The sequence below is a fragment of the Staurois parvus genome, unplaced genomic scaffold (genome assembly GCF_062004578.1).
Source record: "Staurois parvus isolate SC_StPar_1 unplaced genomic scaffold, SC_StPar_1.0 ptg000177l, whole genome shotgun sequence".
Lineage (NCBI taxonomy): Eukaryota > Metazoa > Chordata > Amphibia > Anura > Ranidae > Staurois > Staurois parvus.
The window spans coordinates 3,166,022-3,190,961 of NW_028317973.1; the positions used below are offsets into that span (position 1 = coordinate 3,166,022).

Sequence of the window (24,940 nt, forward strand, 5' to 3'; positions counted from 1 at the left end):
TACATACTGTATAGTGTACAGTAGCTGGACAGTATGCAAACAGCTTGGTTAAGCCAAATCATAAGGAGAGACAAAACAGGTTTTACTTTGAAATACAAATGAGAATGTGTAATTTGAGAGGCAATAGATACACATATTGTATAGTGGCTGGTGAGTGCAGATCCAGATGGCAGTGGGCATCAGCTGCAAAAAAAAAAAAAAATATATACAGTCAGGTCCATAAATATTGGGACATCGACACAATTCTAACATTTTTGGCTCTATACACCACCGCAATGGATTTGAAATGAAACGAACAAGATGTGCTTTAACTGCAGACTGTTAGCTTTAATTTGAGGGTATTTACATCAAATCAGGTGAACGGTGTAGGAATTACAACAGTTTGCATATGTGCCTCCCACTTGTTAAGGGACCAAAAGTAATGGGACAATTGGTTTCTCAGCTGTTCCATGGCCAGGTGTGTGTTATTGCCTCATTATCCCAATTACAATGAGCAGATAAAAGGTCCAGAGTTCATTTCAAGTGTGCTATTTGCATTTGGAATCTGTTGCTGTCAACTCTCAAGATGAGATCCAAAGAGCTGTCACTATCAATGAAGCAAGCCATCATCAGGCTGAAAAAACAAAACAAACCCATCAGAGAGATAGCAAAAACATTAGGCGTGGCCAAAACAACTGTTTGGAACATTCTTAAAAAGAAGGAACGCACCGGTGAGCTCAGCAACACCAAAAGACCCGGGAGACCACAGAAAACAACTGTGGTGGATGACCAAAGAATTCTTTCCCTGGTGAAGAAAACACCCTTCACAACAGTTGGCCAGATCAAGAACACTCTCCAGGAGGTAGGTCTATGTGTGTCAAAGTCAACAATCAAGAGAAGACTTCACCAGAGTGAATACAGAGGGTTCACCACAAGATGGAAACCATTGGTGAGCATCAAAAACAGGAAGGCCAGATTAGAGTTTGCCAAACGACATGTAAAAAAGCCTTCACAGTTCTGGAACAACATCCTATGGACAGATGAGACCAAGATCAACTTGTACCAGAGTGATGGGAAGAGAAGAGTATGGAGAAGGAAAGGAACTGCTCATGATCCTAAGCACACCTCCTCATCAGTGAAGCATGGTGGTGGTAGTGTCATGGCGTGGGCATGTATGGCTGTCAATGGAACTGGTTCTCTTGTATTTATTGATGATGTGACTGCTGACAAAAGCAGCAGGATGAATTCTGAACTGTTTCAGGCAATATTATCTGCTCATATTCAGCCAAATGCTTCAGAACTCATTGAACGCCGCTTCACAGTGCAGATGGACAATGACCCAAAGCATACTGCAAAAGCAACCAAAGAGTTTTTTAAGGGAAAAAAGTGGAATGTTATGCAATGGCCAAGTCAATCACCTGACCTGAATCCAATTGAGCATGCATTTCACTTGCTGAAGACAAAACTGAAGGGATAATGCCCCAAGAACAAGCAGGAACTGAAGATAGTTGCAGTAGAGGCCTGGCAGAGCATCACCAGGGATGAAACCCAGTGTCTGGTGATGTCTATGCGTTCCAGACTTCAGGCTGTAATTGACTGCAAAGGATTTGCAACCAAGTATTAAAAAGTGAAAATTTGATTTATGATTATTATTCTGTCCCATTACTTTTGGTCCCTTAACAAGTGGGAGGCACGTATGCAAACTGTTGTAATTCCTACACCGTTAACCTGATTTGGATGTAAATACCCACAAATTAAAGCTGACAGTCTGCAGTTAAAGCACATCTTGTTCGTTTCATTTCAAATCCATTGTGGTGGTGTATAGAGCCAAAAATGTTAGAATTGTGTTGATGTCCCAATATTTATGGACCTGACTGTATATATATATTTATATTACGTGTATAATTCTATGTTCATAGGCTTTTCGCCCTGGCCAAAATCTGTGTTTTGTGTTTTTGGGTAGGTATAATTTAATTTCTTTACTATGGATTTTTTATTTTGAGGCCACAGTGTAAACTCATAATTGTGCGGTAAAGTAGTGTGCACCAAAGCACAACATATCTATATCTCTGTTTTTATAAATATATAACATATTTATACCCCTACACTTATGTATACCCCTAGCTGCCATAAAATGTAGGCTTCAAGGTCAAATATCTTCTCTTACCAATGTAGCGCCCTCCTAGGTAGCTAGGGGGAGCTAGACTCCAAAGGTTAGACAGGGACTGAGTAGCAGCCCAGGTGAAATAGCCAGACTGTGGTCAAATTGTGGTCAGTGCAGAAAGGGTCTGCAGGGCAACCCCTCTGAAATTTCCCCCTGCTCTGGAGCTTTAGAGGGAGGCTCTAGAGACAATGGGTGGATCCAAGCAGTGGCTGGCTGCACTCTTAAAGAACCTCAGCCAGTCCCCAACAGAATGCTTGGCAAGGGGCTGGGGCACCCCTAATGTGTTGTAGCCTGCTCAGTAGCAGAGGAGTGTGCGGGAAAAGGATGGAGAAGTGAGGCTGAGATGCAGGAGCCTGGGAGGGAGCCCAGGCTGGAAGGGACTCTCCTCCAGACTGAGTGGACTTTGAAGTGAAGAAAGCTGTGGACTTCACTGGCCCCCTGAGAGAGAACCACCTGGCGGCAGAGAAGGAGTGGTCCAGCTGATGGGTGGCTGGCTGCTACCAGGCCTAACAGCAGCACAGGAGAAGGACTCCGTGAGTACTCCTACATGCCCTGAGCCAGAAAGGGGAAAGAGCATTTGGGTGGGGAACCTGACTAGCTCTATACCCGGGACTGTTACATTTAAGTGGCAGCTTTGGAATCCCTTGCCAGGACAAGCTAGATAAGGAAGAGGATTTATCTGGGGTACACCAGGAGAGCTCTCCTAGAAGAGGATTTCTGTGTAAAGATGTTTTGTCCTCCGTTACCATTACCTTTGGGCATTCCATACAACCCTTACCCTATCAAAGTGCTACATCCTCAATAAAACTTCAAAACAAAGCCCAAGGACTGGTTTTCTGTCTCCTGAATTAAGTCTGAATGGAAAATGTGTGATGCTTGGCTGTGCAGGACTATAGGGGGACCCAATTCTTCAGCGACTCCTAATTGGGTAGTGCTACGTGTCGGGGCTCATAATTCCGGAATTTCCCTATAGTAACCTGCCTGCCATTACCCCTGGCAAACGACGAGCCAGGAAAGTAACACTGTAATTGCTGATGCCCATAGCAACCACACTGAACGTACTTCAAGATCTCCCTGCTGCTCTGCAGGTGGCTGGTGAAAAGGACTGTGCACTTTAATTACCTTGCAAAAAGTCAGAACCATGTGCTTTGCTGTTACTACCGCCTTTGCCCGGAGCAAATGGGACAGCACTTCAAGTTGCACTTCAAGTGTTCATTCTGTAATCAGTAAAGTACCTGCCATTACTGACGTTTTTGCTTGCCGTTGTCCAGAGCAGCCTATCAGTGTTCTCAAGTCCCTTTGCTACTCAACAGGTGTCTTCGATAAGAGACTATGTTCACTGTGTGATTGGAAATGCCAGTAAGCTGTTTGCTCTTCTTCTGCATGCCATTGTCTGGAGCAACTAGTGCAGCCCATTAATATACTCAACTCTTTCTGCTGCTCAACTGGTGGCTATGCTAAAAGACTATGTCCTACCAAGCGCAATATTGCTTGCTACAGTCAGGGGATGCCACGTGTTCATGCGGGTCATTTCCCAAAGAAACCAGGATGGCCTGCAATTCAGTGGATTACAAATGCCCAGCTGTTTTGTGTTAGTTGGGCCCAGAAACTTTATTTGTGCAGCTGTGTTTAGTGGGGGAGTGTGTCTGTGCCCAGGTTGTTCTTTGACAAGTGTGGCAAAATTTTATTGTTACAATCCTGCCAAGTAAGTAAGCCTACTCCTGCCTGGATCTTCAGAGGGTAACACTAGTGTTCCTAAGTTCCTGCCCGGCAGAATGACTGTCGCCAAGAAGTCACAAGGAAGGGTGTGGCCATGACCATAAGCCTGCCCTAAAAACCTCCCTCTACACCCAACATGTGGGGAAAGAGCATGAAAGGAGGAAGATGGCTACAGCACTTCTAATTGGTCTTCGAAGTTTTGTACCGAAGGTTACCCTGGTGGACACTGGCTGACGCCTGCAGCACAGTGCTGCTTTGCTTTAGGTCTTGTGGAGGGGATGGAGAGGCTCTGTCTATTGTGTCCTGGGTCTGTGAATGTTTGCAAGACCACTTAGTCCCTTATGACTTTTAGGAGAGGCTCCTCCTTAACTAATGTTGTTACTTGACATAGTTAGCTAGCTATTGCTAGGACTGCATTTTCTTTGCCCTCCTATTTACTGTTCTGCAGGTTCCAGGATGGCTGTTTCCCGGATACAGAACACAGAAGAAAACTTTGCCGCTTCATGAAGGATTTCCCTCGAGTGGGAGATACTTCATGTATTTGTTTACTATGCTGTGTATAAGTTCATATATACGGTTTATTTTTCCTGCTAGTGGTCAGCTATACTTAGGGTGTATATATGCTCTTTATGTATAAATTGTAACTATGGAAAACTTTTATTTTTGATACAAATATTTCTTTGTATATATTTTCCCCTTTTCCCAGTTTTGTACCCTTTTCCCCCTTCCCTGTTTTTTTTTTTGTATGGGATGCCTCACTCATGGGCTTAGAAGCTATTTTGTTTTGACCCCAGTCAATGAGCACGTGGCTGTGCTTTTAGCCAATAATGAAGTCTATGGCCTCTAGGGAATTTGTATTCCAGAATTTATACCAATTGATGGTATACTCCATATCATCTGGAAATGCAGAAGGTACTGCAGCCCTTGAGCCCCTGGAAATTAGGTTTTTTTCCATTGGAAATCAAATGTATGTGGCGTGTTCAATTTCTATATCTGAAACATCTTGTCAACAAAAGGTTGAACATGTTACCCAGGGGTTTTAGATGTGGACTGTCGGCATTGGACAATACACATGCTGGTACCACCAACTTTAGGTGTGTGACCCATCCTGCATTCTTCTCGGGCCATTATAAGATTGACCAATGTGCTGTAAAGGATATGTAGCATTCCTGCCCATGCCTGCTAAGCCACATCTCTGTATGTAACCTGATGCTAAAAGCGTGGTCCAGTGACACAGACACATTACATTCCACATGATACTGTTAGGTAGGGGTGACTTTCTGGGTAAATGCTGGAGGCTGGTTACCTGCACCTGTGGTGAAGCACAGGCCATAAACTCACTGAAGGGGGGTAGTTTCATGAACTACAATGAAAGTAGCTGCAAAGCCAACTGCCTTGCCAAGCTGGCTTTAAGAAGCTGGGTATAGGGGTGATTTAGGGGCATTTTTGTCTGTGGCTTTTGCAGCCAATGCATTCAAAATGTTCACACAGTAGAGCTCTGTGAAAACATTGTGACCTGACCCCCCATATTTTATGCACTGCCCACTTTCAGGATATTAAATCTTAAAATTAATAAGTGACTTCTGTGTATTTAAGCACGGGCTCATATCTCCGGAGAGATTAGATTGGAGAGATTAGATTGTATTGTATGTTAGTGCCTTTATATGCTCGGTCAAGCTCATTGCCAATCTGTATGCAATTGCGCTGTGTGTGAGCAGATTGCATGCAGATTGTAAAAGGTAACAGATCTGCCAGATGGAGATCTGTGTGTTTGGGGTGTCCCAACAAATCGTTCTGCGGATAAACTGGGGTGGTGGCCAGCTACCGACTGTGGTGTGTCTGGTGTGGGTTGACAGTGGAAGAATGATTAACACCGGGGTTCTAGCTGTACGATAGCTGGAGGGATCCTAGAAGGGTGTGTGATTGCTAAGCTGCTCCTCAACTCTAAGTGCACCAGATTGTATATAAGATTTGTATCTGCTAGTGTGTGGTCAGCCATCTGGATTGGAGTGGAGTCTCCCCCCCGGTGGTGGCCAAGAGGTAGTGCGGGCTGTGAAAGTATATCACGGCTGGTCTTATATACAGTTTTATATATTCAAAGTTAAGTCCCCCTTATTCCCTCTTACCCCAAGTCACGGCCGCACGTGCGCGCCTCGGTTAGCTAGTCGCTGTGGGCGTGGCGTGTGGGGGAATCCGTAACAGGGGGGCTTTAAACGTTAACCTGGAGTTCGCCTAAGTTTATTGCCATGTTTAAAATAGAGAAGAGTAATTATGTACATATATATCTAGAAAGAGTATCATTTGATGACAAGATTTATCTATCATTTAGAAATAATCAAAATATTCATACAGTACCGGTAATAAAGCGTAGTAATACAATACAATAATAAAATTTGAGGGTTAATGTATGACTGCCCCCATATTTAGAGATTAAGATCTCAGCAGAAAATCATGCAAAAGGCTTAAATATAATCTTGAGGGAAATGCAAAGGCAATAGATCATGTCCTCGAAAGCCAATAATGCATAGGTAAGAAGCAGTCAGTAAAGGGCACTGAGGAATAAGCAAGGCAGGGAATGACTGCCATTTAATATTTATGGGTACAGTGAAAATTGATTGTGATACATTGTTTACCACAGTAATCATACAAAAGAAAGAGGTGAGCAAACCAATATAAAACAGTATTCTTCTCCAATACCAAAAATAAAAAAGGTTGTATTTAGTTGTTCCCACTGTTAAAATAAATGGTTCAGAACTGTGGTCCCCCTCCCTTCCCGCACACACACACAGCCTTCATCTCTGCACAAACATAAACCAGGACTGTACCATTCAATCACACCATTCACAGGATGCTATTTCCTCTTGACATGTCATAATAAATGATCAGTTCAGCAACAGAGAATATGACATTATGCTATAAGTATAATGCACTTCACTGTTGTAAATCACTGCTTTCTATACAATAGAGAAAGTTAAGAATTGGCTGCCTGTGGTAAAAGCAAGACTCTATACAACTGTCAGCTTAATATCAGAAAAACTAAAAACATTTATGATAATCCATTCTTCCCACTAAAGTAACACAAACTGCATTAACGAAATACAAATACACTCAAGTTGTATGAATAGATTACACATATGTTTAGATTTTCTATCAATTTACCTGGCATTATATTGACCCTGTCATGTAGCTCTTCACATATTTTAGCATATGCTTTTATATATATATATATATATATATATATATATATATATATATATATATATTATAGTGCTGTGTTTTCTGTTTGGAAACTGGAACATGCTGCAGATTTGGTCTATCATCAGATTCCTCTGTATAAAGCATAGATTGCTTCTAGTTATTTTATAACTATAATAAAATATATAACTAGTTAAAAGGAATTGCTCGGTATAATCCAAAGGAAGAGCCACATATAAACAATGTCTTTACAGACAAAACTGGCAATGTTTCAGTACATGTTTCTGCCCCCAGGACCACCCTCTAATGCTTTTCGCCTGATGGGCTGAATCATGAAGGATTAAAGGGCAGTTAAAAGGCATGTTTAATTCTTTTATTTACATTACATAAAAGTAGTAATATGATTGCTTGCTATGGTAGCATACTTTTTTTCAAATACTTTCTATACAAAAAGACTTTTCTTCAAATTGCTGTTGAATATACTACATATTAGTAGATGAAAAGACATTTGAACATTCATGGCGTAACACACAATTTAAATACAGAATGTTAAGAGTTCATCCTGCTCAGCATTACAGGACTATATTACTGAAAAACAACAAATCAAAAGCATTCATGTAGTTGCTAAATATAACACACATTGAGAACAAATATGCCAATTGATAGGTATAGCATTTTGCAGGTCGATATTTTTTCTTAAGCGCAAAAAAAACCCATTATTAATACTTGGATTAAATCAGTCAGACCTCCCACAGATTTTAGATGTCACTTTATTCACAAGGAGTTTAATTAGAGAATACAACATGTTCTCAACACACTAATGTAGACACCAGAAAATGTAGTGACATGAAAATACACCTGTCAGAATACAATATTAGTGGACTTCACAGAGTGGCAGTGCTTTGTATGTTGATAATTACAGCTACATTTTCTGCTTGCGAGGACCCGTTTAGTTCATCAATGTATATGTCTTAAATGGATTCAGAGATAAAAAGCAATGAATAGCTGTCTTGCTGTCAAATGAAGACATTGACTACAGAACAGTAAAGCTTGTTGTAGACTCTGATTCCAAAGCCGTTGATGTGACATTTTACAAGGGACATTTAGGATGAGTACATCCCTGGGTCACTACTATTTAAGAAACCTCACAACCTTGGAATACAGTTGCCACCTTTTTGCCCAAGCAAACAGAACAGGGTGGCCACATTAAAGGCACTGTAGCGAAGGTACATATGGCCCTATGTGTGAGGTTAAACCACTTTGATTTAAAGTCATGTCACACAAGCAATCCTAGCACTGTCCATCATATTGAAATAAACTAGTTAAAACAATTGCACACCAGATATTTTGAGTAACAGCAGCTTCTTTAATTCTGGATACCATAACACCAGCCAATGCCACAGCCCTTTCCTCTGTGGTCCTCCAATGACCCTTATCTCTCTTTCTGCCAGCATGGAGCTGTTGCCTCACTAACCTCACTTTACAACTGCCAATGTATCTATACAGCCTTTCCCCTCACCAATATTCTCATAACCCTTCCCCATCTTTCATGCTGACAGACCACAACACTGGAATTGTTGCCTTACCAACAACCCCACATATCTCCTCTAACCTAAAGAGTCATCAGTACGTATTGTAGTCTAGTAAATCTTTCCCTTCTGCCATGGTAAACCTTAACTCTGGAGCCAATGCTGTCCAGTCAACTTGTCTGAACCACACTAACAACATCACCCACTGTTAACTCATTTGTATACTATTGTGGCACTTTGACAGATGTCATCCTTGGCAAACTAAACAATAAAGTGAAAACACACACCAGCTTGCACCATAGCTATTTAATGTTTCAAAAGAACAAAGGTATACTGCTCAGGCAAACAATCCAGATCAATCCACAACAGGTGCAGGCTCTGGCTCGCCATCACACACGATGCAATAGGAAGAAGGGTCACGATCTTGTGATTAAGTACGAGAATGTGTGAAACGCAATAACAGGTCCTGTATTCATGTCCTGGTGTTTTGTGTGTCCTAATGGATCAATAAATACACACTATATTTATCTATCCTCCGGTGTGTGGCTGACCCTTCTTCCTATTGTATTTAATGTTTCAGACATCAAAATCTGCAACAACAGGATTGCCAACTCATGAGCTTATGTTTATACATCAGTCACGTTACCCTGTATGCCATAGGTAAAGTTGATTGGAAACCCCCCAAAAAAGGGCTGTATTAGCTATAGAAATCAGGCACCCAACCTAAAGCTTTTACAACCATAAAGGAATGCATTTACAGCATTCTGCTTATCTATTAGCTGTCTTAACACAGAGCCACAGCCAGGCATCTCATATAGATTACAGTTTATTGACCTATAAAATTACAAACACAAAATACTCCTGGGCTTGGGGATGGACTCAACAGAGGCTACAACTGTGTCTCGATTCTCCTGGATAGTGCACACCTTGCTGCCCTCAAAGTACCGAGGAAGTCCAAAATCACTGAATGCAAAGAAAACAAACAGAGGGTGCACTGGCCAGTTTGTATCACGTACATGGTGATTGAGGCCAATGGAGAGAGGGCTTCCCTTGCGGCTAAGTTTCCAGACTTCCTTGAGAGTGGGACAGAGGGAGTCTGGCCCAAAGTTGCACAGGTCGTCTGTAGGAGTGCTGGTTGGTGGTCCACTCAGAAGCACAGCTGGCGCACGGAGATAGGTCTGCAGACAGGAGGCGTCTGTACGTGGTATGCAAGCCCTTCCACGATTTGGAGGTTTACTGGATAGTCAAGCCAAGGTCAGGTACCAGGTGGGAATCAGAGCAGTCGTAGTCAGATGGGATAGCCAAGGTCATTCAGAGAGAAGGGAGAAAGAGTGTCTGCAAGCCAAGCCGAGGTCAGATCAAGGGTAAATCAGAGTAGACAGGTCCAGGAGCAAGCCGAGTCGGTAACAGGAAATCACAAGTCAGAATCACAGGAAACAGGAACCAGGAACAGGGCACGGGGAGCTAGAGATCATCCAGAAACCAGAGGAAGTGATGAGCCTCCTTATAAAGGCCGTGTGGCACCAGACTGAGGGTGATGTGTACTTCTGCGGCCATGTAGAATATTGGCAGAAATGCCAGATCTTCCAGAACTCCTGCTGTGGACAGGACCCTAACAGTTTGTTTTCTTTGCGTTCTCTATTGAGCTATAAATCTGACTGAGAGGATCCCAGCAAATAGACAGCTGAGAAATACATAACATACCTGAGCAGGTGTGGCTCCTATTCCATAACAATTAAGGTGGTGTTGAATCCTCAATTTTCATCTGGAGATCTGCCCAATAAGTCTGTTATTTGTTAACTTCCTTTAGGCCCTGTTCACATGTATTTATTTATTTATGGTACTTATATATTGCCGTCAATTTACGCAGCGCTTTACATACAGTATATATTGTACATTCACATCAGTCCCTAACCCTCAAGGGGCGTACAATCAAAGGTCCCTAACTCACATTCATACATATGCATACTAGGACCAATTTAGACAGGAGCCAATTAACCTACCAGCATGTCTTTGGAGTGTGGGAGGAAACAGGAGTACTCGGAAGAAACCCACGCAGTCACAGGGAGAACATGCAAACTCCAGGCAGGTGGTGCCGTGGTTGGGATTCAAACCAATGACCCTAGTACTGCCAGGCGGAAGTGCTAACCATTTAGCCATTGTGCTGCCTACATCTGTGTGCTTTACTTGATCTATAGTTGTGGTGCAACAAAAAATCCTGATTGCTGCATCTTTGATATGCTTTCACCAAAGAGCTTGTTTTATAGAGTTCAAAGCTAAAGCTTGTGTAAAATGCACCTAAAGCACACTGCCTTAAGCACTTCAAGTCCGGACACTTTCACTCCCTTCTTGTCCAGGCCAGTTTTCAGCTTTCAGTGCTATCACACTTTGAATGACAATTGTGCGGTGATGCAGCACTGTACCCATATGATTTTTTTTGCATTTTTTTGAGATGGATAAAACTTTATTTTGGTAATATTTATTCACCACTGGGATTTTTATTTTTTTGCTATATAAATAAAAAAGTCCAAACATTTTGAAAAAAAAAGTGTTAAAATGCAAATAAATAATCTTTCTTCATAAATCTTGGCCAAAATGTATTCAGATATCTTTTTAGTAAAAAATTATCTAAATTAGTTTATAATCAAAAATTATAATTTTTCCAAAAATTTTTTTTAATATGATTTATTTTTTTTATTGTTTTAACATACTGTCACCCTAGCAGTACAGTGTCAAAACATTTTGTTTTACATTTATATTTATATTTTTTTTTTTTTAACATACCTTCACCCTAGCAGTACAGTGTCACCATAGTGACACTGTACTACTTGTGGGGGGGTGATGAAAAATTTTTTTTACACCGATTGCTTTACATCCATAAAGGCTGTAAAAGCAATCATTTTTCCTTCTCTCTGGCTGCATTCTTGCAGCCATTGAGAAATACTGTGCGAGCTGTTATAGGTCAAGGCTTGTCACATGGTGCAAGGCTGTTGTGAATAGCCTTGTACCATGTGACCTCTGTGATCATTCACAGATTTCACAAGTAGTAAGCAATGATGTCAGGCAGGGGCAGACTGACCATTTGGAAACTCGGGCATTGCCCGATGGCCCGGGGTCAGTAGGGGGCCCCATGAGATGCTCTTGGTACCTTTTTTCATAGGCTTTTTTGAGTTTGGGCAAGGACACAGGGGCCTCATGATCCCCTATTGCCCGGGGGCCCCATGAGTTGTCAGTCCGCCCCTGATGTCAGGACGCAACATCTTGTTTACTACTGTTCATAAGATCACTGGTTGGCCAATCACTGATCACCTGATCGGGACCTCCCAGGGAGTGCGCACAGGCAGGGAATGTGGGGACCGTTTATAAACGGCGACCCGCTTCGGCACTTCTCCCGTCCGACCATTTATGTACATGGACCGGATGGGAAGTGGTTAACCACTTCAGCTCCAGAAGGTTTTACCCCTTCATGACCAGGCCACTTTTTGCTATTTTGCAATGCAATACTTTAGCTATTAATTGTGCGATCATGCAACTCTGCACACAAACTACATTTATATAATTTGTTTCACACAAATAGAGCTTTCTTTTGGTGATATTTGATCACCACTGGGTTTTTTATTTTTTGTTATATAGACAAAAAAACACCAAAAATTTTTAAAAACACAATATATTTTTACTTTCTACTATAAAACATATCCAATAACAAAATAAAAAAATATATAATTTCTTCATAAATTTAGGCCAAAATATATTCTGCTACATATCTTTGGTAAAGAAAATCCCAATAAGTGTATGTTGATTGGTTTGTGTGAAAGTTAAAGCATCTACAAATTATTGAACATATACTGGATTTTTTTTTTTTTTTTGCTACTAATGGCGGTGATCAGCAATTTACAGTGGGACTCTGATACTGTGGTAGGCAATTTGACACTAACTGACACTGGGTGGGAACTGACTAACCGACACTGACATCACCAGTGACACTAATACAGTGATCTGTGATAATAATATACACTGTCACTGTACTGATGACACTGGCTGGGAAGGGGTTAACATCAGGTAATCAAGGAGTTAGGTGTGTGCCTAACAAGTGTTAATGGGAGTATTGTGTGCTGCTTTTTACAAAACATCTTTTTGTTCCTTCTTCCTGCTTTTCTCCCTGCTTTTGCTTTTCTTCTTGCTGGAGGCCCTCATCTGGCTGGATCTTCTGACAAAAGTGCAACTTTAACAGACTAAAAGTGACAGTAAGGCCTGTTTCACACAGGCTTCAGCTTGTATAAGAGCAGTGAAAATGGCATTGTTTGACAAAGCATTTGCAGAGTTTTCCACAAGTTTGAAGCTTTTAGAGTGTCAATCAACTCCAGTTTGTAAATGCTGAACACAGGTCCTAATGGGAGTGCTGACAGTCACTTTAAACAAGCCGCTAGCTGGCGTCAGCAGAATGTTAACAAACTTCAACTTATATAAAGTAGCATTTAGCACTCCCATTAGGGTCTGTGTTCAACATTTAATAAACAGAAGATGAATGGTACTTTAAAAGCTTCAATAAAGCTAGCTAAAAGCTCTGCAAATGCTTGGTCAAAGTGTGCTGTTCACACTGCTCTCATACAAGCTGAAGCCTACGTGAAACAGACCTTGGAGTGTGGACACAAAACATTTAACACCAGAAGGGGAGCTTAAAATGGTCAAATTTTGCTTATTTATGCAATGCCTTTCTCTTAAAAGGAAAAATAAAGTTGATGTAACAGGTTAAAAAGTGTTCAATTTACCTTGAGCCCTGGTTCACACTGATGCTGTGAGGAATTTGCACCGGTTTCTGTGCGATTTTTGCACCGCATCATAATCACACCCAGTTCATGTGAACAAAACCCCGAAATCGGTTTGTAAAATATGGTGTGATGTGCAGAATTGAATCGCATGGGTGTGAACAAAAAAAGGGTCCTGCACTATTTTGGTGAAGATGCGGTGCGATCTGAGTCATACAAAATGTATGTCTCAAATTGCACTGCACACAAATCGCATGTTATTTGCACAGGAATGCGGTGCAGTTCCTGTGTGAATCACATGTGATGTGCCGCTCTGCATCAGTGGGAACCAGGGTTGAATGTGTAAGTCATGTCTGTCTAAATCTGCTGGGGCATCTAAAAATACCCTCTCCCCAGACTAACAACGCTGCTATGCTCAGGTATCTCCACTGCTCCTCCTCCAGACCTAAACCTAATAGCTCTCCACCACTTTGTGTCTGTTTGCCCCATGTTGGCATTGTGTCCACAGTAGCATTTGCGTTGGCAGAGTCAAAAGCTTTGCAAAGTTTGCTGGAAAAGGTATATAGCAGTGTGCAGAGGGTTCTTTCAGAATTTCCATTGGTATTGAGACACCCTAAAACAGGAAATGCTTTACTGACCAATGGAAAACAAAAGAAGAAAAATATTGTTTAAGATACACAGTAAATCAGATAGTGTCCCATCAACATCTGTCACAGTGTACCAGTGCACAAAAACATCTGCAATAGTGTTCCATTGCTACATCAACATCTGTTGTTCTCCCTAGTGGACCGTCAACATCTGTCTGTGCCTGCCGGTGTATGATCAACATCTGTCACAGTGTACAAGTGCACAGAAACATCTGTCATTGTACCAGTGTCCCACCAATAAATACATTTAAAATTTAAAGCACCTGCATCCCCCCATGCTTGTGTGCAAAGGCAAACGCACACACTGGTACTGTATGCATACATAAATGGCGATTGCAAGCCACATGTGAGGTATTGCCACAAACATCAGAGCGAGAGCAATAACTCTAGCACCAGTAACTCTAAACTAGTAACCTGTAAAGGCCTATAAAGTGTTGCCTATGGAGATTTTTAAATACTGATGTTTACCGCCATTTCACAAGCGTGCGTGATTTTATAGCTCCCCATATTTGGTATTGATTTACTCGCCGCAACCCCATATTTTATATTTTACCGATATATTGGGCATTATATTGTGTTTGTGTGCATTAAAATTTGTTAAAGTGTATTTTTGCATTAGTGCATTAAATTGAGTTTGAAAAAACCCTGCGCAAATACTTTGTGACATAAAAATTTGCAAAACCCACCATTTTATTCTTTTGGGCCTCTGCTAAAAATATATATAATGTTTTGGGGTTCTAAGTAATTTCCTAGCAAAAATACTGATTTTTACTTGTAAACAAAAAGTGTCAGAAGAAGGCCTGGGCTTAAAGTGGATAATGCCTGAAGGTACTCCTTGGATGTTGAGCCTCTCTGTATGGCTAGGCTGTGTGGTATCTCACACATCTGGTATTGTCATACTCAGGAGGAGTAGCAGCATGTGCTTTTGGGTGTACTTAAAAGTATGCCCATGCTGTGTGTAAAAAATAACTTGTTAATATGATATTTTTGTGAAAATATTTTTTTTTATTTAATTTCTTAATTTTCCAAGAATTGTGGGAAAAAATTACAATCTCAAAAAACTTGCCATGCCTCTTACTAAATACCTTGTATTGTCTACTTTCCAAAAAAGAGGTCATTTGGGGGATAGTTATACTGTCCTGGCATGTTAGGGCCTCAAGAAATAAGATAGACAGTCGGTACATCAGGTGTAATCAATTTTCCATGATAGGTATCATAGCTTGTAGAGGCTATAACTTTCACACAGACCAAATAATATGCATGGATTTAGGTTATTTTTTACAAAGAAATGTATCAGTATAAATTTTAGTCAAAATTTATGAAGGAAAGTTACTTATTTTAAATGTATTTTTTAACAGGAGCTAAGAAAAACCCACTTTAAAAAAAATGTCAGTCTATTTTTCATTATAGCACACAAAAAAACACAGTGGTGATTACATACCGCCAAAAGAAAGCTATATTTGTCTTTAAAAAATGATACAAATTTCATATGGGTACAGTATTACATGACTGAGTTCTCATTCAAAATGTGACGGCACTGAAAACTGAAAATTGGCCTGGGCAGGAAGGGAGTGAAAGTGCCCGGTATTAAGGTGGCTAAAGATGCCTACCATAAGTGTATTGTATTAGACACAGAAATCACAGAAAACAGCCTAAAGATGGTTTTGAATTCAGAATGTATGCACACACAAAATTCTACTGACATAGATGACATGACATGACTTACGACAAAGAGAACCCTGTACAAATATATACAGCTTCGAAGGATAGGGCATGACTACTAAGTGTAGATCCTGTTCCACAGTGGTTGAGACACCTTGACACTTCTCTGTAGTTTCATAAATGTTACCAAAACAAATCTGGAAAAGTAGCATTTGCCAAACATATGACAGAATAGTCAAAATGTGAAACCATTATTTAAAGAGACAAATTCATTATACACAGTGCATTGGAAAGCAAAATATCATTGGCACCCATAACCTGCCATGTCAAAGGCGAATTGATGACACCTTGGAGATTTGTTGCTACACCATTATAAACTCTTCATTGGAATGGACTTCCATCCCCAACTTGTGCATTCTAATTACTGCCAGTGGTCAAAATGTTTGTATTCCTGTGGATCAGCTGTTAGAAATAAGTCTATAGAAGGTTTAGAAGCTATTACCATGACTGAAGGTGTTGGCTTTTTCTGATATTAGGAAACCATGGTTTTGTGTCTGTGCAAATGAGTGTATTGGAAGCCTCAGTGCTGCTCAGCAGGGTTTAAATGTCTCAACCCTTTCCAGTCTTTGCAGTGCACCTTTCCACTTTATAGGCTGGAGGAGGATAATCTCGTGAATATAACAAAGTTTGTTTATGGCTGATTTTAGCTATGTAAAATGTGTGCAGTCACACAAGGTGCCATTCTGTGGGAGGACATTCACAGCTGGGTTTTCACCTCTCTCACTATTAATTAAAATTCATAACATACATGAGGCATATCTCCAGAAAGACCCTCCAGTTTTCAAACAGAACAGCTGCTTTCTTGTCAACACTCTCTCATTCTCTGCTCCATAAAAGTTGCTTCACTGACCTGGAAGCTTATTAAATAGCAAGGCAGCATCTCTGTAACAACTTCCCCTCTTCCCCTAGGGTAAAGCATCACTTACAAAATGCAATGTGTTCTGCACGCTGCAGGCTTCTGTCTGTCAGTCGGCAATGACAAATCGAATGCTGGCAGCACCCAGCACAAATTGCGTTTGTAAGTTCTGCTTTACCTTGCAAAGGAAAGGAAAAGCATGGCAGAGACCAATACTTAGCTGGCCCACTCCACCAGGGCAGCGACGTAGCTTTTACAAAATGAAACAAGGTGGGGAGAAAGGACTGCTGTTTCTCTGACAATGACAACTCTATTCTGTTATTATTTATAGCATTAACTTGGCAACAGGATTTCATTAGGCTCCATGTACACTGCATCTGATAAATGCACGTTCAGGAGCTTTTCTGCGTTTTTTCAGCAGCTCCTGCACTCTCCCTAATGTTTTCCTATGTGTCCATGTACACTATGTCATTTACAGTCATTTACAGGCAGTTGAGTTTACAGTCTTTTTTTGAAAGCACCAAACTTGCGTTTAGGAGCCAAACGCTTGTAAACGTGTTTAAATGTTTGCGTTTAGAAGTGTTTTTTAACTTCCATATCCAAATGCTGTCCAGAGCCTTTTTTCTATCATCACAAATGCATGCAAAGCGTTTTCCATTTATTCAAATGGACCTAACACACCAGTGCAGTCAGTTCCAGGTTTTGTGTGAAGGAAAAAATGGTAGAACGTGCCGCATTATGCTCATGATGGGATCCATAGTGAATACAACCAGAAAAGACAACCAGATAGACAATCTCAACACATACTGCTCTCTCTGCTTCTGCTCTCTCTATTTCTCTCAAAATTTCTGAAATAGTTAATTTTTTACAGTTTTTCAGTGCATTCTGGGCATTTTGGAAGGTCTCCTGAGGTTATCTTAAAAAAACGCTTCTAAACGCAAATGCTCATAAATGCGCATAAACGCGGTATGCAAACTCAGCTAAACAGATGTTTTTTAACCTACGTTTTCCAGTAGTCAGTTTCCATCATTCAAGAGTTTTTTTTCCCAAATGTCCCATGTACATGGAGCCTAATACTATTACATAATTGCCAAGTGTCCCGAATCTTGTGGAAAAGTCCTGGGATTTTGGACACTGTCTTGCAAGCACTTGGCAGATTGGCAGAAGGGAAATGCAGACAGTGTTCTAGTACCCAGCACTACAGTTATGCTGGCACTGACTACTGGGCAGATTCATTTCCTGTCCAATAGTCACAACATACTTCTGGTTAGCAGAAGCAGAGCAGCAGCGTGGGAGCATGTGTTCAGGTAAGTACTTAATGAACACCAAAACTGTACCAGAGAAATGTCTTTACAGCAGTTTAGTGTTAGAACCCAAGATGAAAATCCCCCAAAACCCCAACGAGCTCTGAACTACTTTAGCAGTATAGTTTTCAGGTCCTGCCCTTTTTGTGCTCCCCTCATGTGAAGTGACAAAGCAGCAACCTCTTCTGCCTACCCCTTGCCCAGCCCTGCTAATACTTGTGCTAGCCCCCATTAACCCTAGCAATTTGAGGCTTATTTTTCTCCCACTGGCAACAACTATATAGGTCTGATTTTTCTCCCGCTGACAGTAATAATGGCCTTTTTTGCTCTCATTGACACCATGATAGGGCTTATTTTACACCCAATGACCAAATTGTTTTATCACAGACACTAATGATAGGGATTATTTTAATCTACTGACATTAGTGATGGGGATTATTTTATCCCACTGACAACAATGGTACCGTATTTGCCGGCGTATAAGACGACTTTTCAACCCGTGAAAATCTTTTGAAAAGTCGGGAGTCGTTTTATACGCAGGTATACGGCGAGCCGGTGTCAGGGCGGCACTTTTTCGAGGGGCGTCGCCACCCCCCCTCCTCCTCCAACAGACACCAAGTACAGGGGTGGGCATAGGGGCTGCTGTACCTTACCTGGCTCTGGTCCCGGTCCAACGACGATCCGGTCCAGGAAGCGCGGCTGCTCCTTCTTTCAGTTCGGCCGCTCGATGGTCCCGCCGCCCGCTCGGCTCCGCCTCCTCACCGGTGATTGGGCGCCAGCACTGGAAAGGCACACAGGCGGCCAATCACCAGCGAGGAGGCGGAGCCGAACGGCCCCGCGAAAATCAAGCGGCCGAACTGAAAGAAGGAGCAGCCGCTCCTCTCCCCCACTGACACTAACGATGGGGCACTATTCCTCCTCCACACTGACACCAACGATGGGGCACTATTCCTCCTCCACACTGACACCAACGATGGGGCACTATTCCTCCTCCACACTGACACCAATGATGGGGCACTGTTCCTCCCCCACTGACACCAACGATGGGGCACTGTTCCTCCCCCACTGACACCAACGATGGGGCACTGTTCCTCCTCCCCACTGACACCAACGATGGGGCACTATTCCTCCTCCCCATTGACACCAACGATGGGGCACTATTCCTCCCCCACTGACACCAACGATGGGGCACTATTCCTCCCCCACTGACACCAATGATGGGGCACTTTTCTCCCCACTGATACCAATGATGGGGCACTATTCCTCCCACTGACACCAATGATGGGGCGCTATTCCTTCCACTGATACCAACGATGGGGCACTATTTCTCCTCCCCCTGACACCAACGATGGGGCACTATTCCTCCTCCCCACTGACACCAACGATGGGGCACTATTCCTCCTCCCCACTGACACCAACGATGGGGCACTATACCTCCCCCACTGACACCAATGATGGGGCACTTTTCTCCCCACTGATACCAATGATGGGGCACAATTCCTCCCACTGAAACCAATGATGGGGCACTATTCCTCCCACTGACACCAATGATGGGGCGCTATTCATCCCACTGATACCAATGATGGGGCACTATTCCTCCCACTGACACCAATGATGGGGCACTATTCCTCCTCCCCACTGACACCAACCATGGGGCACTATTCCTCCCCCACTGACACCAATGATGGGGCACTTTTCTCCCCACTGATACCAATGATGGGGCACTATTCTCCCCACTGACACCAATGATGGGGCACTATTCCTTCCACTGATACCAATGATGGGGCGCTATTCCTCCCACTGACACCAATGATGGGGCACTATTCCTCCCACTGACACCAATGATGGGGCACTATTCCTCCCACTGATACCAATGATGGGGCACTATTCCTCCCACTGACACCAATGATGGGGCACGATTCTTCCCACTGACACCAATGATCGGGCACTATTCCTCCCACTGACACTAATGATGGAACACTATTCCTCACACACTGACACTAATGATGGGGCACCATCATTGGTATCAGTGGGAGGAATAGTGTCCCATAGATTCCAAGGAATCATTGGAATACCATACTGAAATACCATACCATATTGAAATCAAATCTGATGTTTTTTTATTTGGTGTGCGTTGGAAGAGGGGTAGTCTTATACGGCGAGTATAGCTCAAACCCTATATTTTAACAGGAAAAGTAGGGGGTCGTCTTATACGCCTAGTCGTCTTATACGCCAGCAAATACGGTACTTATTTTAATTCCCACTGAGAGAACAAAAGGCTTTATTTTTACTCCCACTAACACCAATTTTACTATAATTTCTTTAGTGTACCTCCAGGCACAATTGTATCTAAAACATAGTAAAGAACTGAAGGAAAAGTACAACAATACAAGCCATACAATGTTAAGCCACACATTTTTAGATATGCCCACTTTTGGTCATACTCCCATGTGTCTGGCAGCATTTTGCTTTTTAGACCCTTCAAGTTGTCTTTCTTGATTATTTTCACATTTTAGCAACTATACCTCACTATAGTAATCAATACACAACTGTAATAAAGTCATGGAAAGTCGGAGAGGAGTTCCATGCATGGGGCAGCATTGTTTTCAGTTTCATTGAAAGCCTATACTAACAGTTTGCAAACTACACCACATTCCTATAGTGTAACTACGGGCAAAAATACAAACTTACTGTATATTGTGCAGGCTGTAATTAGCATTAACAATGTATTTCTTTGTCTCTCCCCCCTGGCTCTCCAAAAACATAGTTTTGTTACCTGCTGATCCTGCCAGTAGATCTGTAATTTTTCTACTTTCTTTAATAGGGTCATAACATATGCTTGTTTTGCAATGAAACAGCACTGTAGCATTGTCACCCTGCACACAAAACAGTCTTTGATGGAGATGTACTTTTAAATGGACTTTAAAGTATAATATATGTATAGTCATTTTTCCCTTTTCCTCATTTTGGAAAGTGTGAGGAAGGGTTAAAACTGTCAGGTTATATTTTGCCATCTGTCTCCATTTGGAGAAATTTTTCTTCACTTCTTGTCCCGGAGATGCAACCAGTATTCACCTACTTATACAGTTGTCATCAGAAAAGGTGTCCCTATTGGAAAACCTATCCCTACTTCTTGATTTGCTGTCAACTCTAAAATATTGGATTTCTCCTCGCTTGCTATTTTGGTGACAATTGTCACTGGGATAAACAGAGGGGTAAAGCCAGGTACACACGGGCCAAGTATCAGGCTGTATCGCCTGGTTCAACAGAAACCAGTCAACATTTGGCCTGTGTGTACAGCAGCCTGTTCAACAGAAACTGGGTGAATATCTGGCTTCTGTTCAACGAGCACGCTGGAAAAACAGCAGCTGATTGGCATCTGATCAGTGCTCGCAGGCAATGTCCGTTGTGTTCTGGTGGGGGTCAGTCCCCCTTTCAGAACACAATATCTCAGCTGGGAGATCGCTGCACTAACATTTTATAGTTAGTACACTGAGCTCCTCAGTTTTTTTCTTTTTGGTCAGACCACTGGGTTGAACAAAAACTGCTTGTGTGTAACAGACTTTAATCTCCCCAGTGTTTATGCAGACAGCAATAAACATTTGACTAAAGTTCTACTTCCCCGCTCTGTTTCAAACTAAAAAAAAGTTTTTTCTTTACATACACTTTAAATAACAGAAAAATAAACATTAAAATTACAGCAACATATTTTTTTCTTGTGAGGTTTAAGCCATATCAATAGCAGCAAATCATTGCAGCAGGTTTCCCCCCCCGTCAATGTAATATGGTGTGTCCCAAAATCTGTAACTGCTGCTTTACAGCTTGACCAATTACAGAAAGTAGAAAATGTATCTAGTTGCAGCATTTACAGGTAATTAAACTGTTTCAAGGGGGACCTAGAAAAAAACTGCTTTAGTCATGTTATTGACAGACTGCCTCACTTACAGTACAGTCATATGAAAAACAGCTACACCCCACTGTTGACTTTTCCAACACATCTGAACAGTCAAACGTTAGATCTTCATTCAAACAGTGCAATATAGATCTTCATTCAAGCTAAGCAGACATACATTTGAATTTGACATGATGTATTCATTCTCATAATATAAACAAATATGCAGATTTCTTGCACGGAAAAGGAAAGTACATCGCTAAATTTCCCACCACTTAAAATCCTTGAAATTAGAAAAGGGGTTTTAGATTAGGTGCCAATGATTAGAACCTTTTTATGGAGTATGCAGGTGAAACTTGTCCTACTTAAAACTTAGATATCCATGGTCAGGTGTTCTCTTCGCTATTGATGAGTGTGTTGTCATCATGCCAAGATTAAGAGCTCTCTGAGGCCCTCAGAAAAAATCACCAAAGAAAAAAATCATAGGGTAGACTTCAAATGACAACTGGCAGCTCCATAGACACACACAGCTCTGGCACGAGCATGCTCTGTGTGCCCCCATAGCTAGCAGCTTTCTATGGGGGCATACAGAGAAGAGGAGGAGCCAAGATCACTGGCAGGGGACCCCAGAAGAGGAGGTTCGGGGCTACTCTATGCAAAACCATTGCACAGAACAGGTGAGTATAATATGTTTATTACTTTAATAAAAAATGCCTTTATAAACACCTTAAAAAACCATTTGCCCTCTTTCTGCACTCTGTATACTGTAAAGTGTATAGAGATTCCCGTGCTCTCTCAGGATGAGCTGTAGGTTTTTCCGTTGCTCAAAAGCTTCAGCGAATGGCTGAACTAATGGATGTTCAGCCAAGTGAAACTCCAGCTGCAGCAGGAAGTGAAACATGTAGCATATGAATTGCTACTGCTTCTAAATGTGACAGCATCCTGCTCAGGACTTCGAGTCGGAAGTTGGCATCCCAACAAGTGATCCATCCCAGCCTGGCACAATCAGTTGTCAGCCAGGGAATCCCAGATGACAAGTGTAAGTAAATAAAGGGGAAGAGGTAGTGTATATGGGGTCCCCAATACTAGGCTCTTCAGGTCTAATATTGATTTTAAAAGAGACCCCAGGAAAAAAAGGCATGGGTTCCCCTCCAAATTCCACCCCAGACCCTTTGGTGTCTGGGGGCCCCCTTACATTTGAAAAGGGATCTAGATTTTGATAAGCCTCCCACCCACAAACACTGGGTCAGGGTTGTGGGGAAGAGGATCTTCAACATTATTAACATGGGGACAAGCTGCTTTGCCAGGGGGATACTTCCTAACAAGGTACCTTCCATGTTGAGGGCATGTGGCCTGGTATAGCTAAGGTTAAAGGGGGGCACAGTATCCTTGAACCTTTGTTTACATTCACCTGTCAACAAGGAACACCCTGTTCACAGCTGGATGTGCTGAGGATGAAGCACTGTCTGTTAGGAAGCCTGTAGGTGCCATTTTCCGAACAACCAGGTACCCTGAGCAGGAAGATGTCACATGTATTTATTATCACTGCTGCTAAATGTATCACTACTCATTACAGATGTATGGTCACTCGGCTGAACACCCATTAGTTTGGCCATTTTACAAACCTCCTGAACAGCAGATGAACCTGCAACTCATCTGTAGAGTGCACAGGAATTTTCATATGCTATGTACATAGTGCAGAGGTCTCATATTATTTCCTCTTCTGATCACGTTTTCTTAGCCTGTAGTGTTAGGCTATTTTCTCTATTTGTCAAATATAATTTTTTCTTCTCAAAGTAAATTCTTTATACACAGACCCCTTAGTGTATCTAAAGCCAACACTTTTTTTCACTATTTTCGGATAGAGCGATGTGGTTTTAGTAATGTTGTTTTATTGTTGTCTGCATCACATCTTGATAGATTCACCCTCATTATTTGTCCTGAATACTGGATAGAAAGGAAATACAGGAGATCCAAAATTGTGAGTTGTTACCAGAATAAATGGAACATTTTTCTAAACAGGAAATTTGTTGCTGGTAAGGGGGATTTTTTCTCACTTTGGAGAGAGGTCCTCTGGCTTGCTGTTGTGCCTACCAGTTATTATCTTAAATAAAACATAGGCAGCAAGAAAAAGAACAGGATTTAACCCTGCCCTACCATAAATGCAATAAAAAAGTTATAAAGTTTTGGCTTTGTATATACTTTGTTAAGACATGATGTGATACAAATAGAATATAATTTTAAAACAAATCACTAGTAAAGGGTTAATTTGAAAATGCATTGATGAGATAAATGATGCACACATTCCCTGGCAATTGCTTTTTTGAGGGCAGGGGCAAAAGTTGCAGAATTAAAAGAACCAAATTCTGACTGTAACCGCAAAACTACAAAATTCTTATAATAAAAGTATTAAAAAGGAAAAATAAACTTGCCTTATCAAAAAATGTTAATGTCCCCTTTCAACTGAGTGTAAGTTACAGTTGTCATGGCAATAACTACTTTATTTTTTTTTCTAGAATGTTGTTACAACTTAACAACTTTCAGCAGACTTTATACATGTGTTCTTTGAAAAGTTTCTCCCCCTATTCTGAGGTATCAACAAGTATTGTCTCGACTTTCCCAACACCATGCGAGGTGCACACAAGACCTTCACTTGTAGTAGCAGCTGCACAGAAGCGTTGAGACGCTGTAGGGGGAAAGCAGAGCTGTGGAGTGATTATGCTCCTGTGCACAAATCTGGAGACAAGGGCATGCTGTACAATTTGTTCAGGAAACAATAGCAATGCTTGACATGTCATAAGGATTGATGGAGCAGAAATTTACATGGGAGAATGCATTTTTAAAGAGCTCCGCCAAGCCCCATAGAGGCTGCAGCAACCGTAATAGTTTCAGCATTTATCATACTCTAAAGGCCCGCTGAATAAATGGAGAACGCACATAACATCAGCTGCAGTCCCTTCAGTGCAAGAAAGCAGGTAGAGAGCAGCTCAGGATAATTTGCTAGGAACACATTCTATAAATGCACATAAATATTCTGTGTAACTGTGCCAAGTTCATATTACAAGGGCAAACAGGTCACTTTTCCCATACTTGAGATGGAACTGTCACTTGGTGCTATTATAGGCTGTGCAAAGTTGATAAACAAGGTACATCATTACATTTACATT

The 24,940-nt window shown here is 41.7% G+C and overlaps 1 protein-coding gene across 3 annotated transcripts in view; it reads right to left on the reverse strand.

Moving 5' to 3' along the window:
• Positions 1-24,940, reverse strand: part of CDH23 (cadherin related 23) — a 1,300,862-nt gene that overhangs the window by 510,513 nt on the left and 765,409 nt on the right. The gene's annotated exons all lie outside the window — the stretch shown is intronic.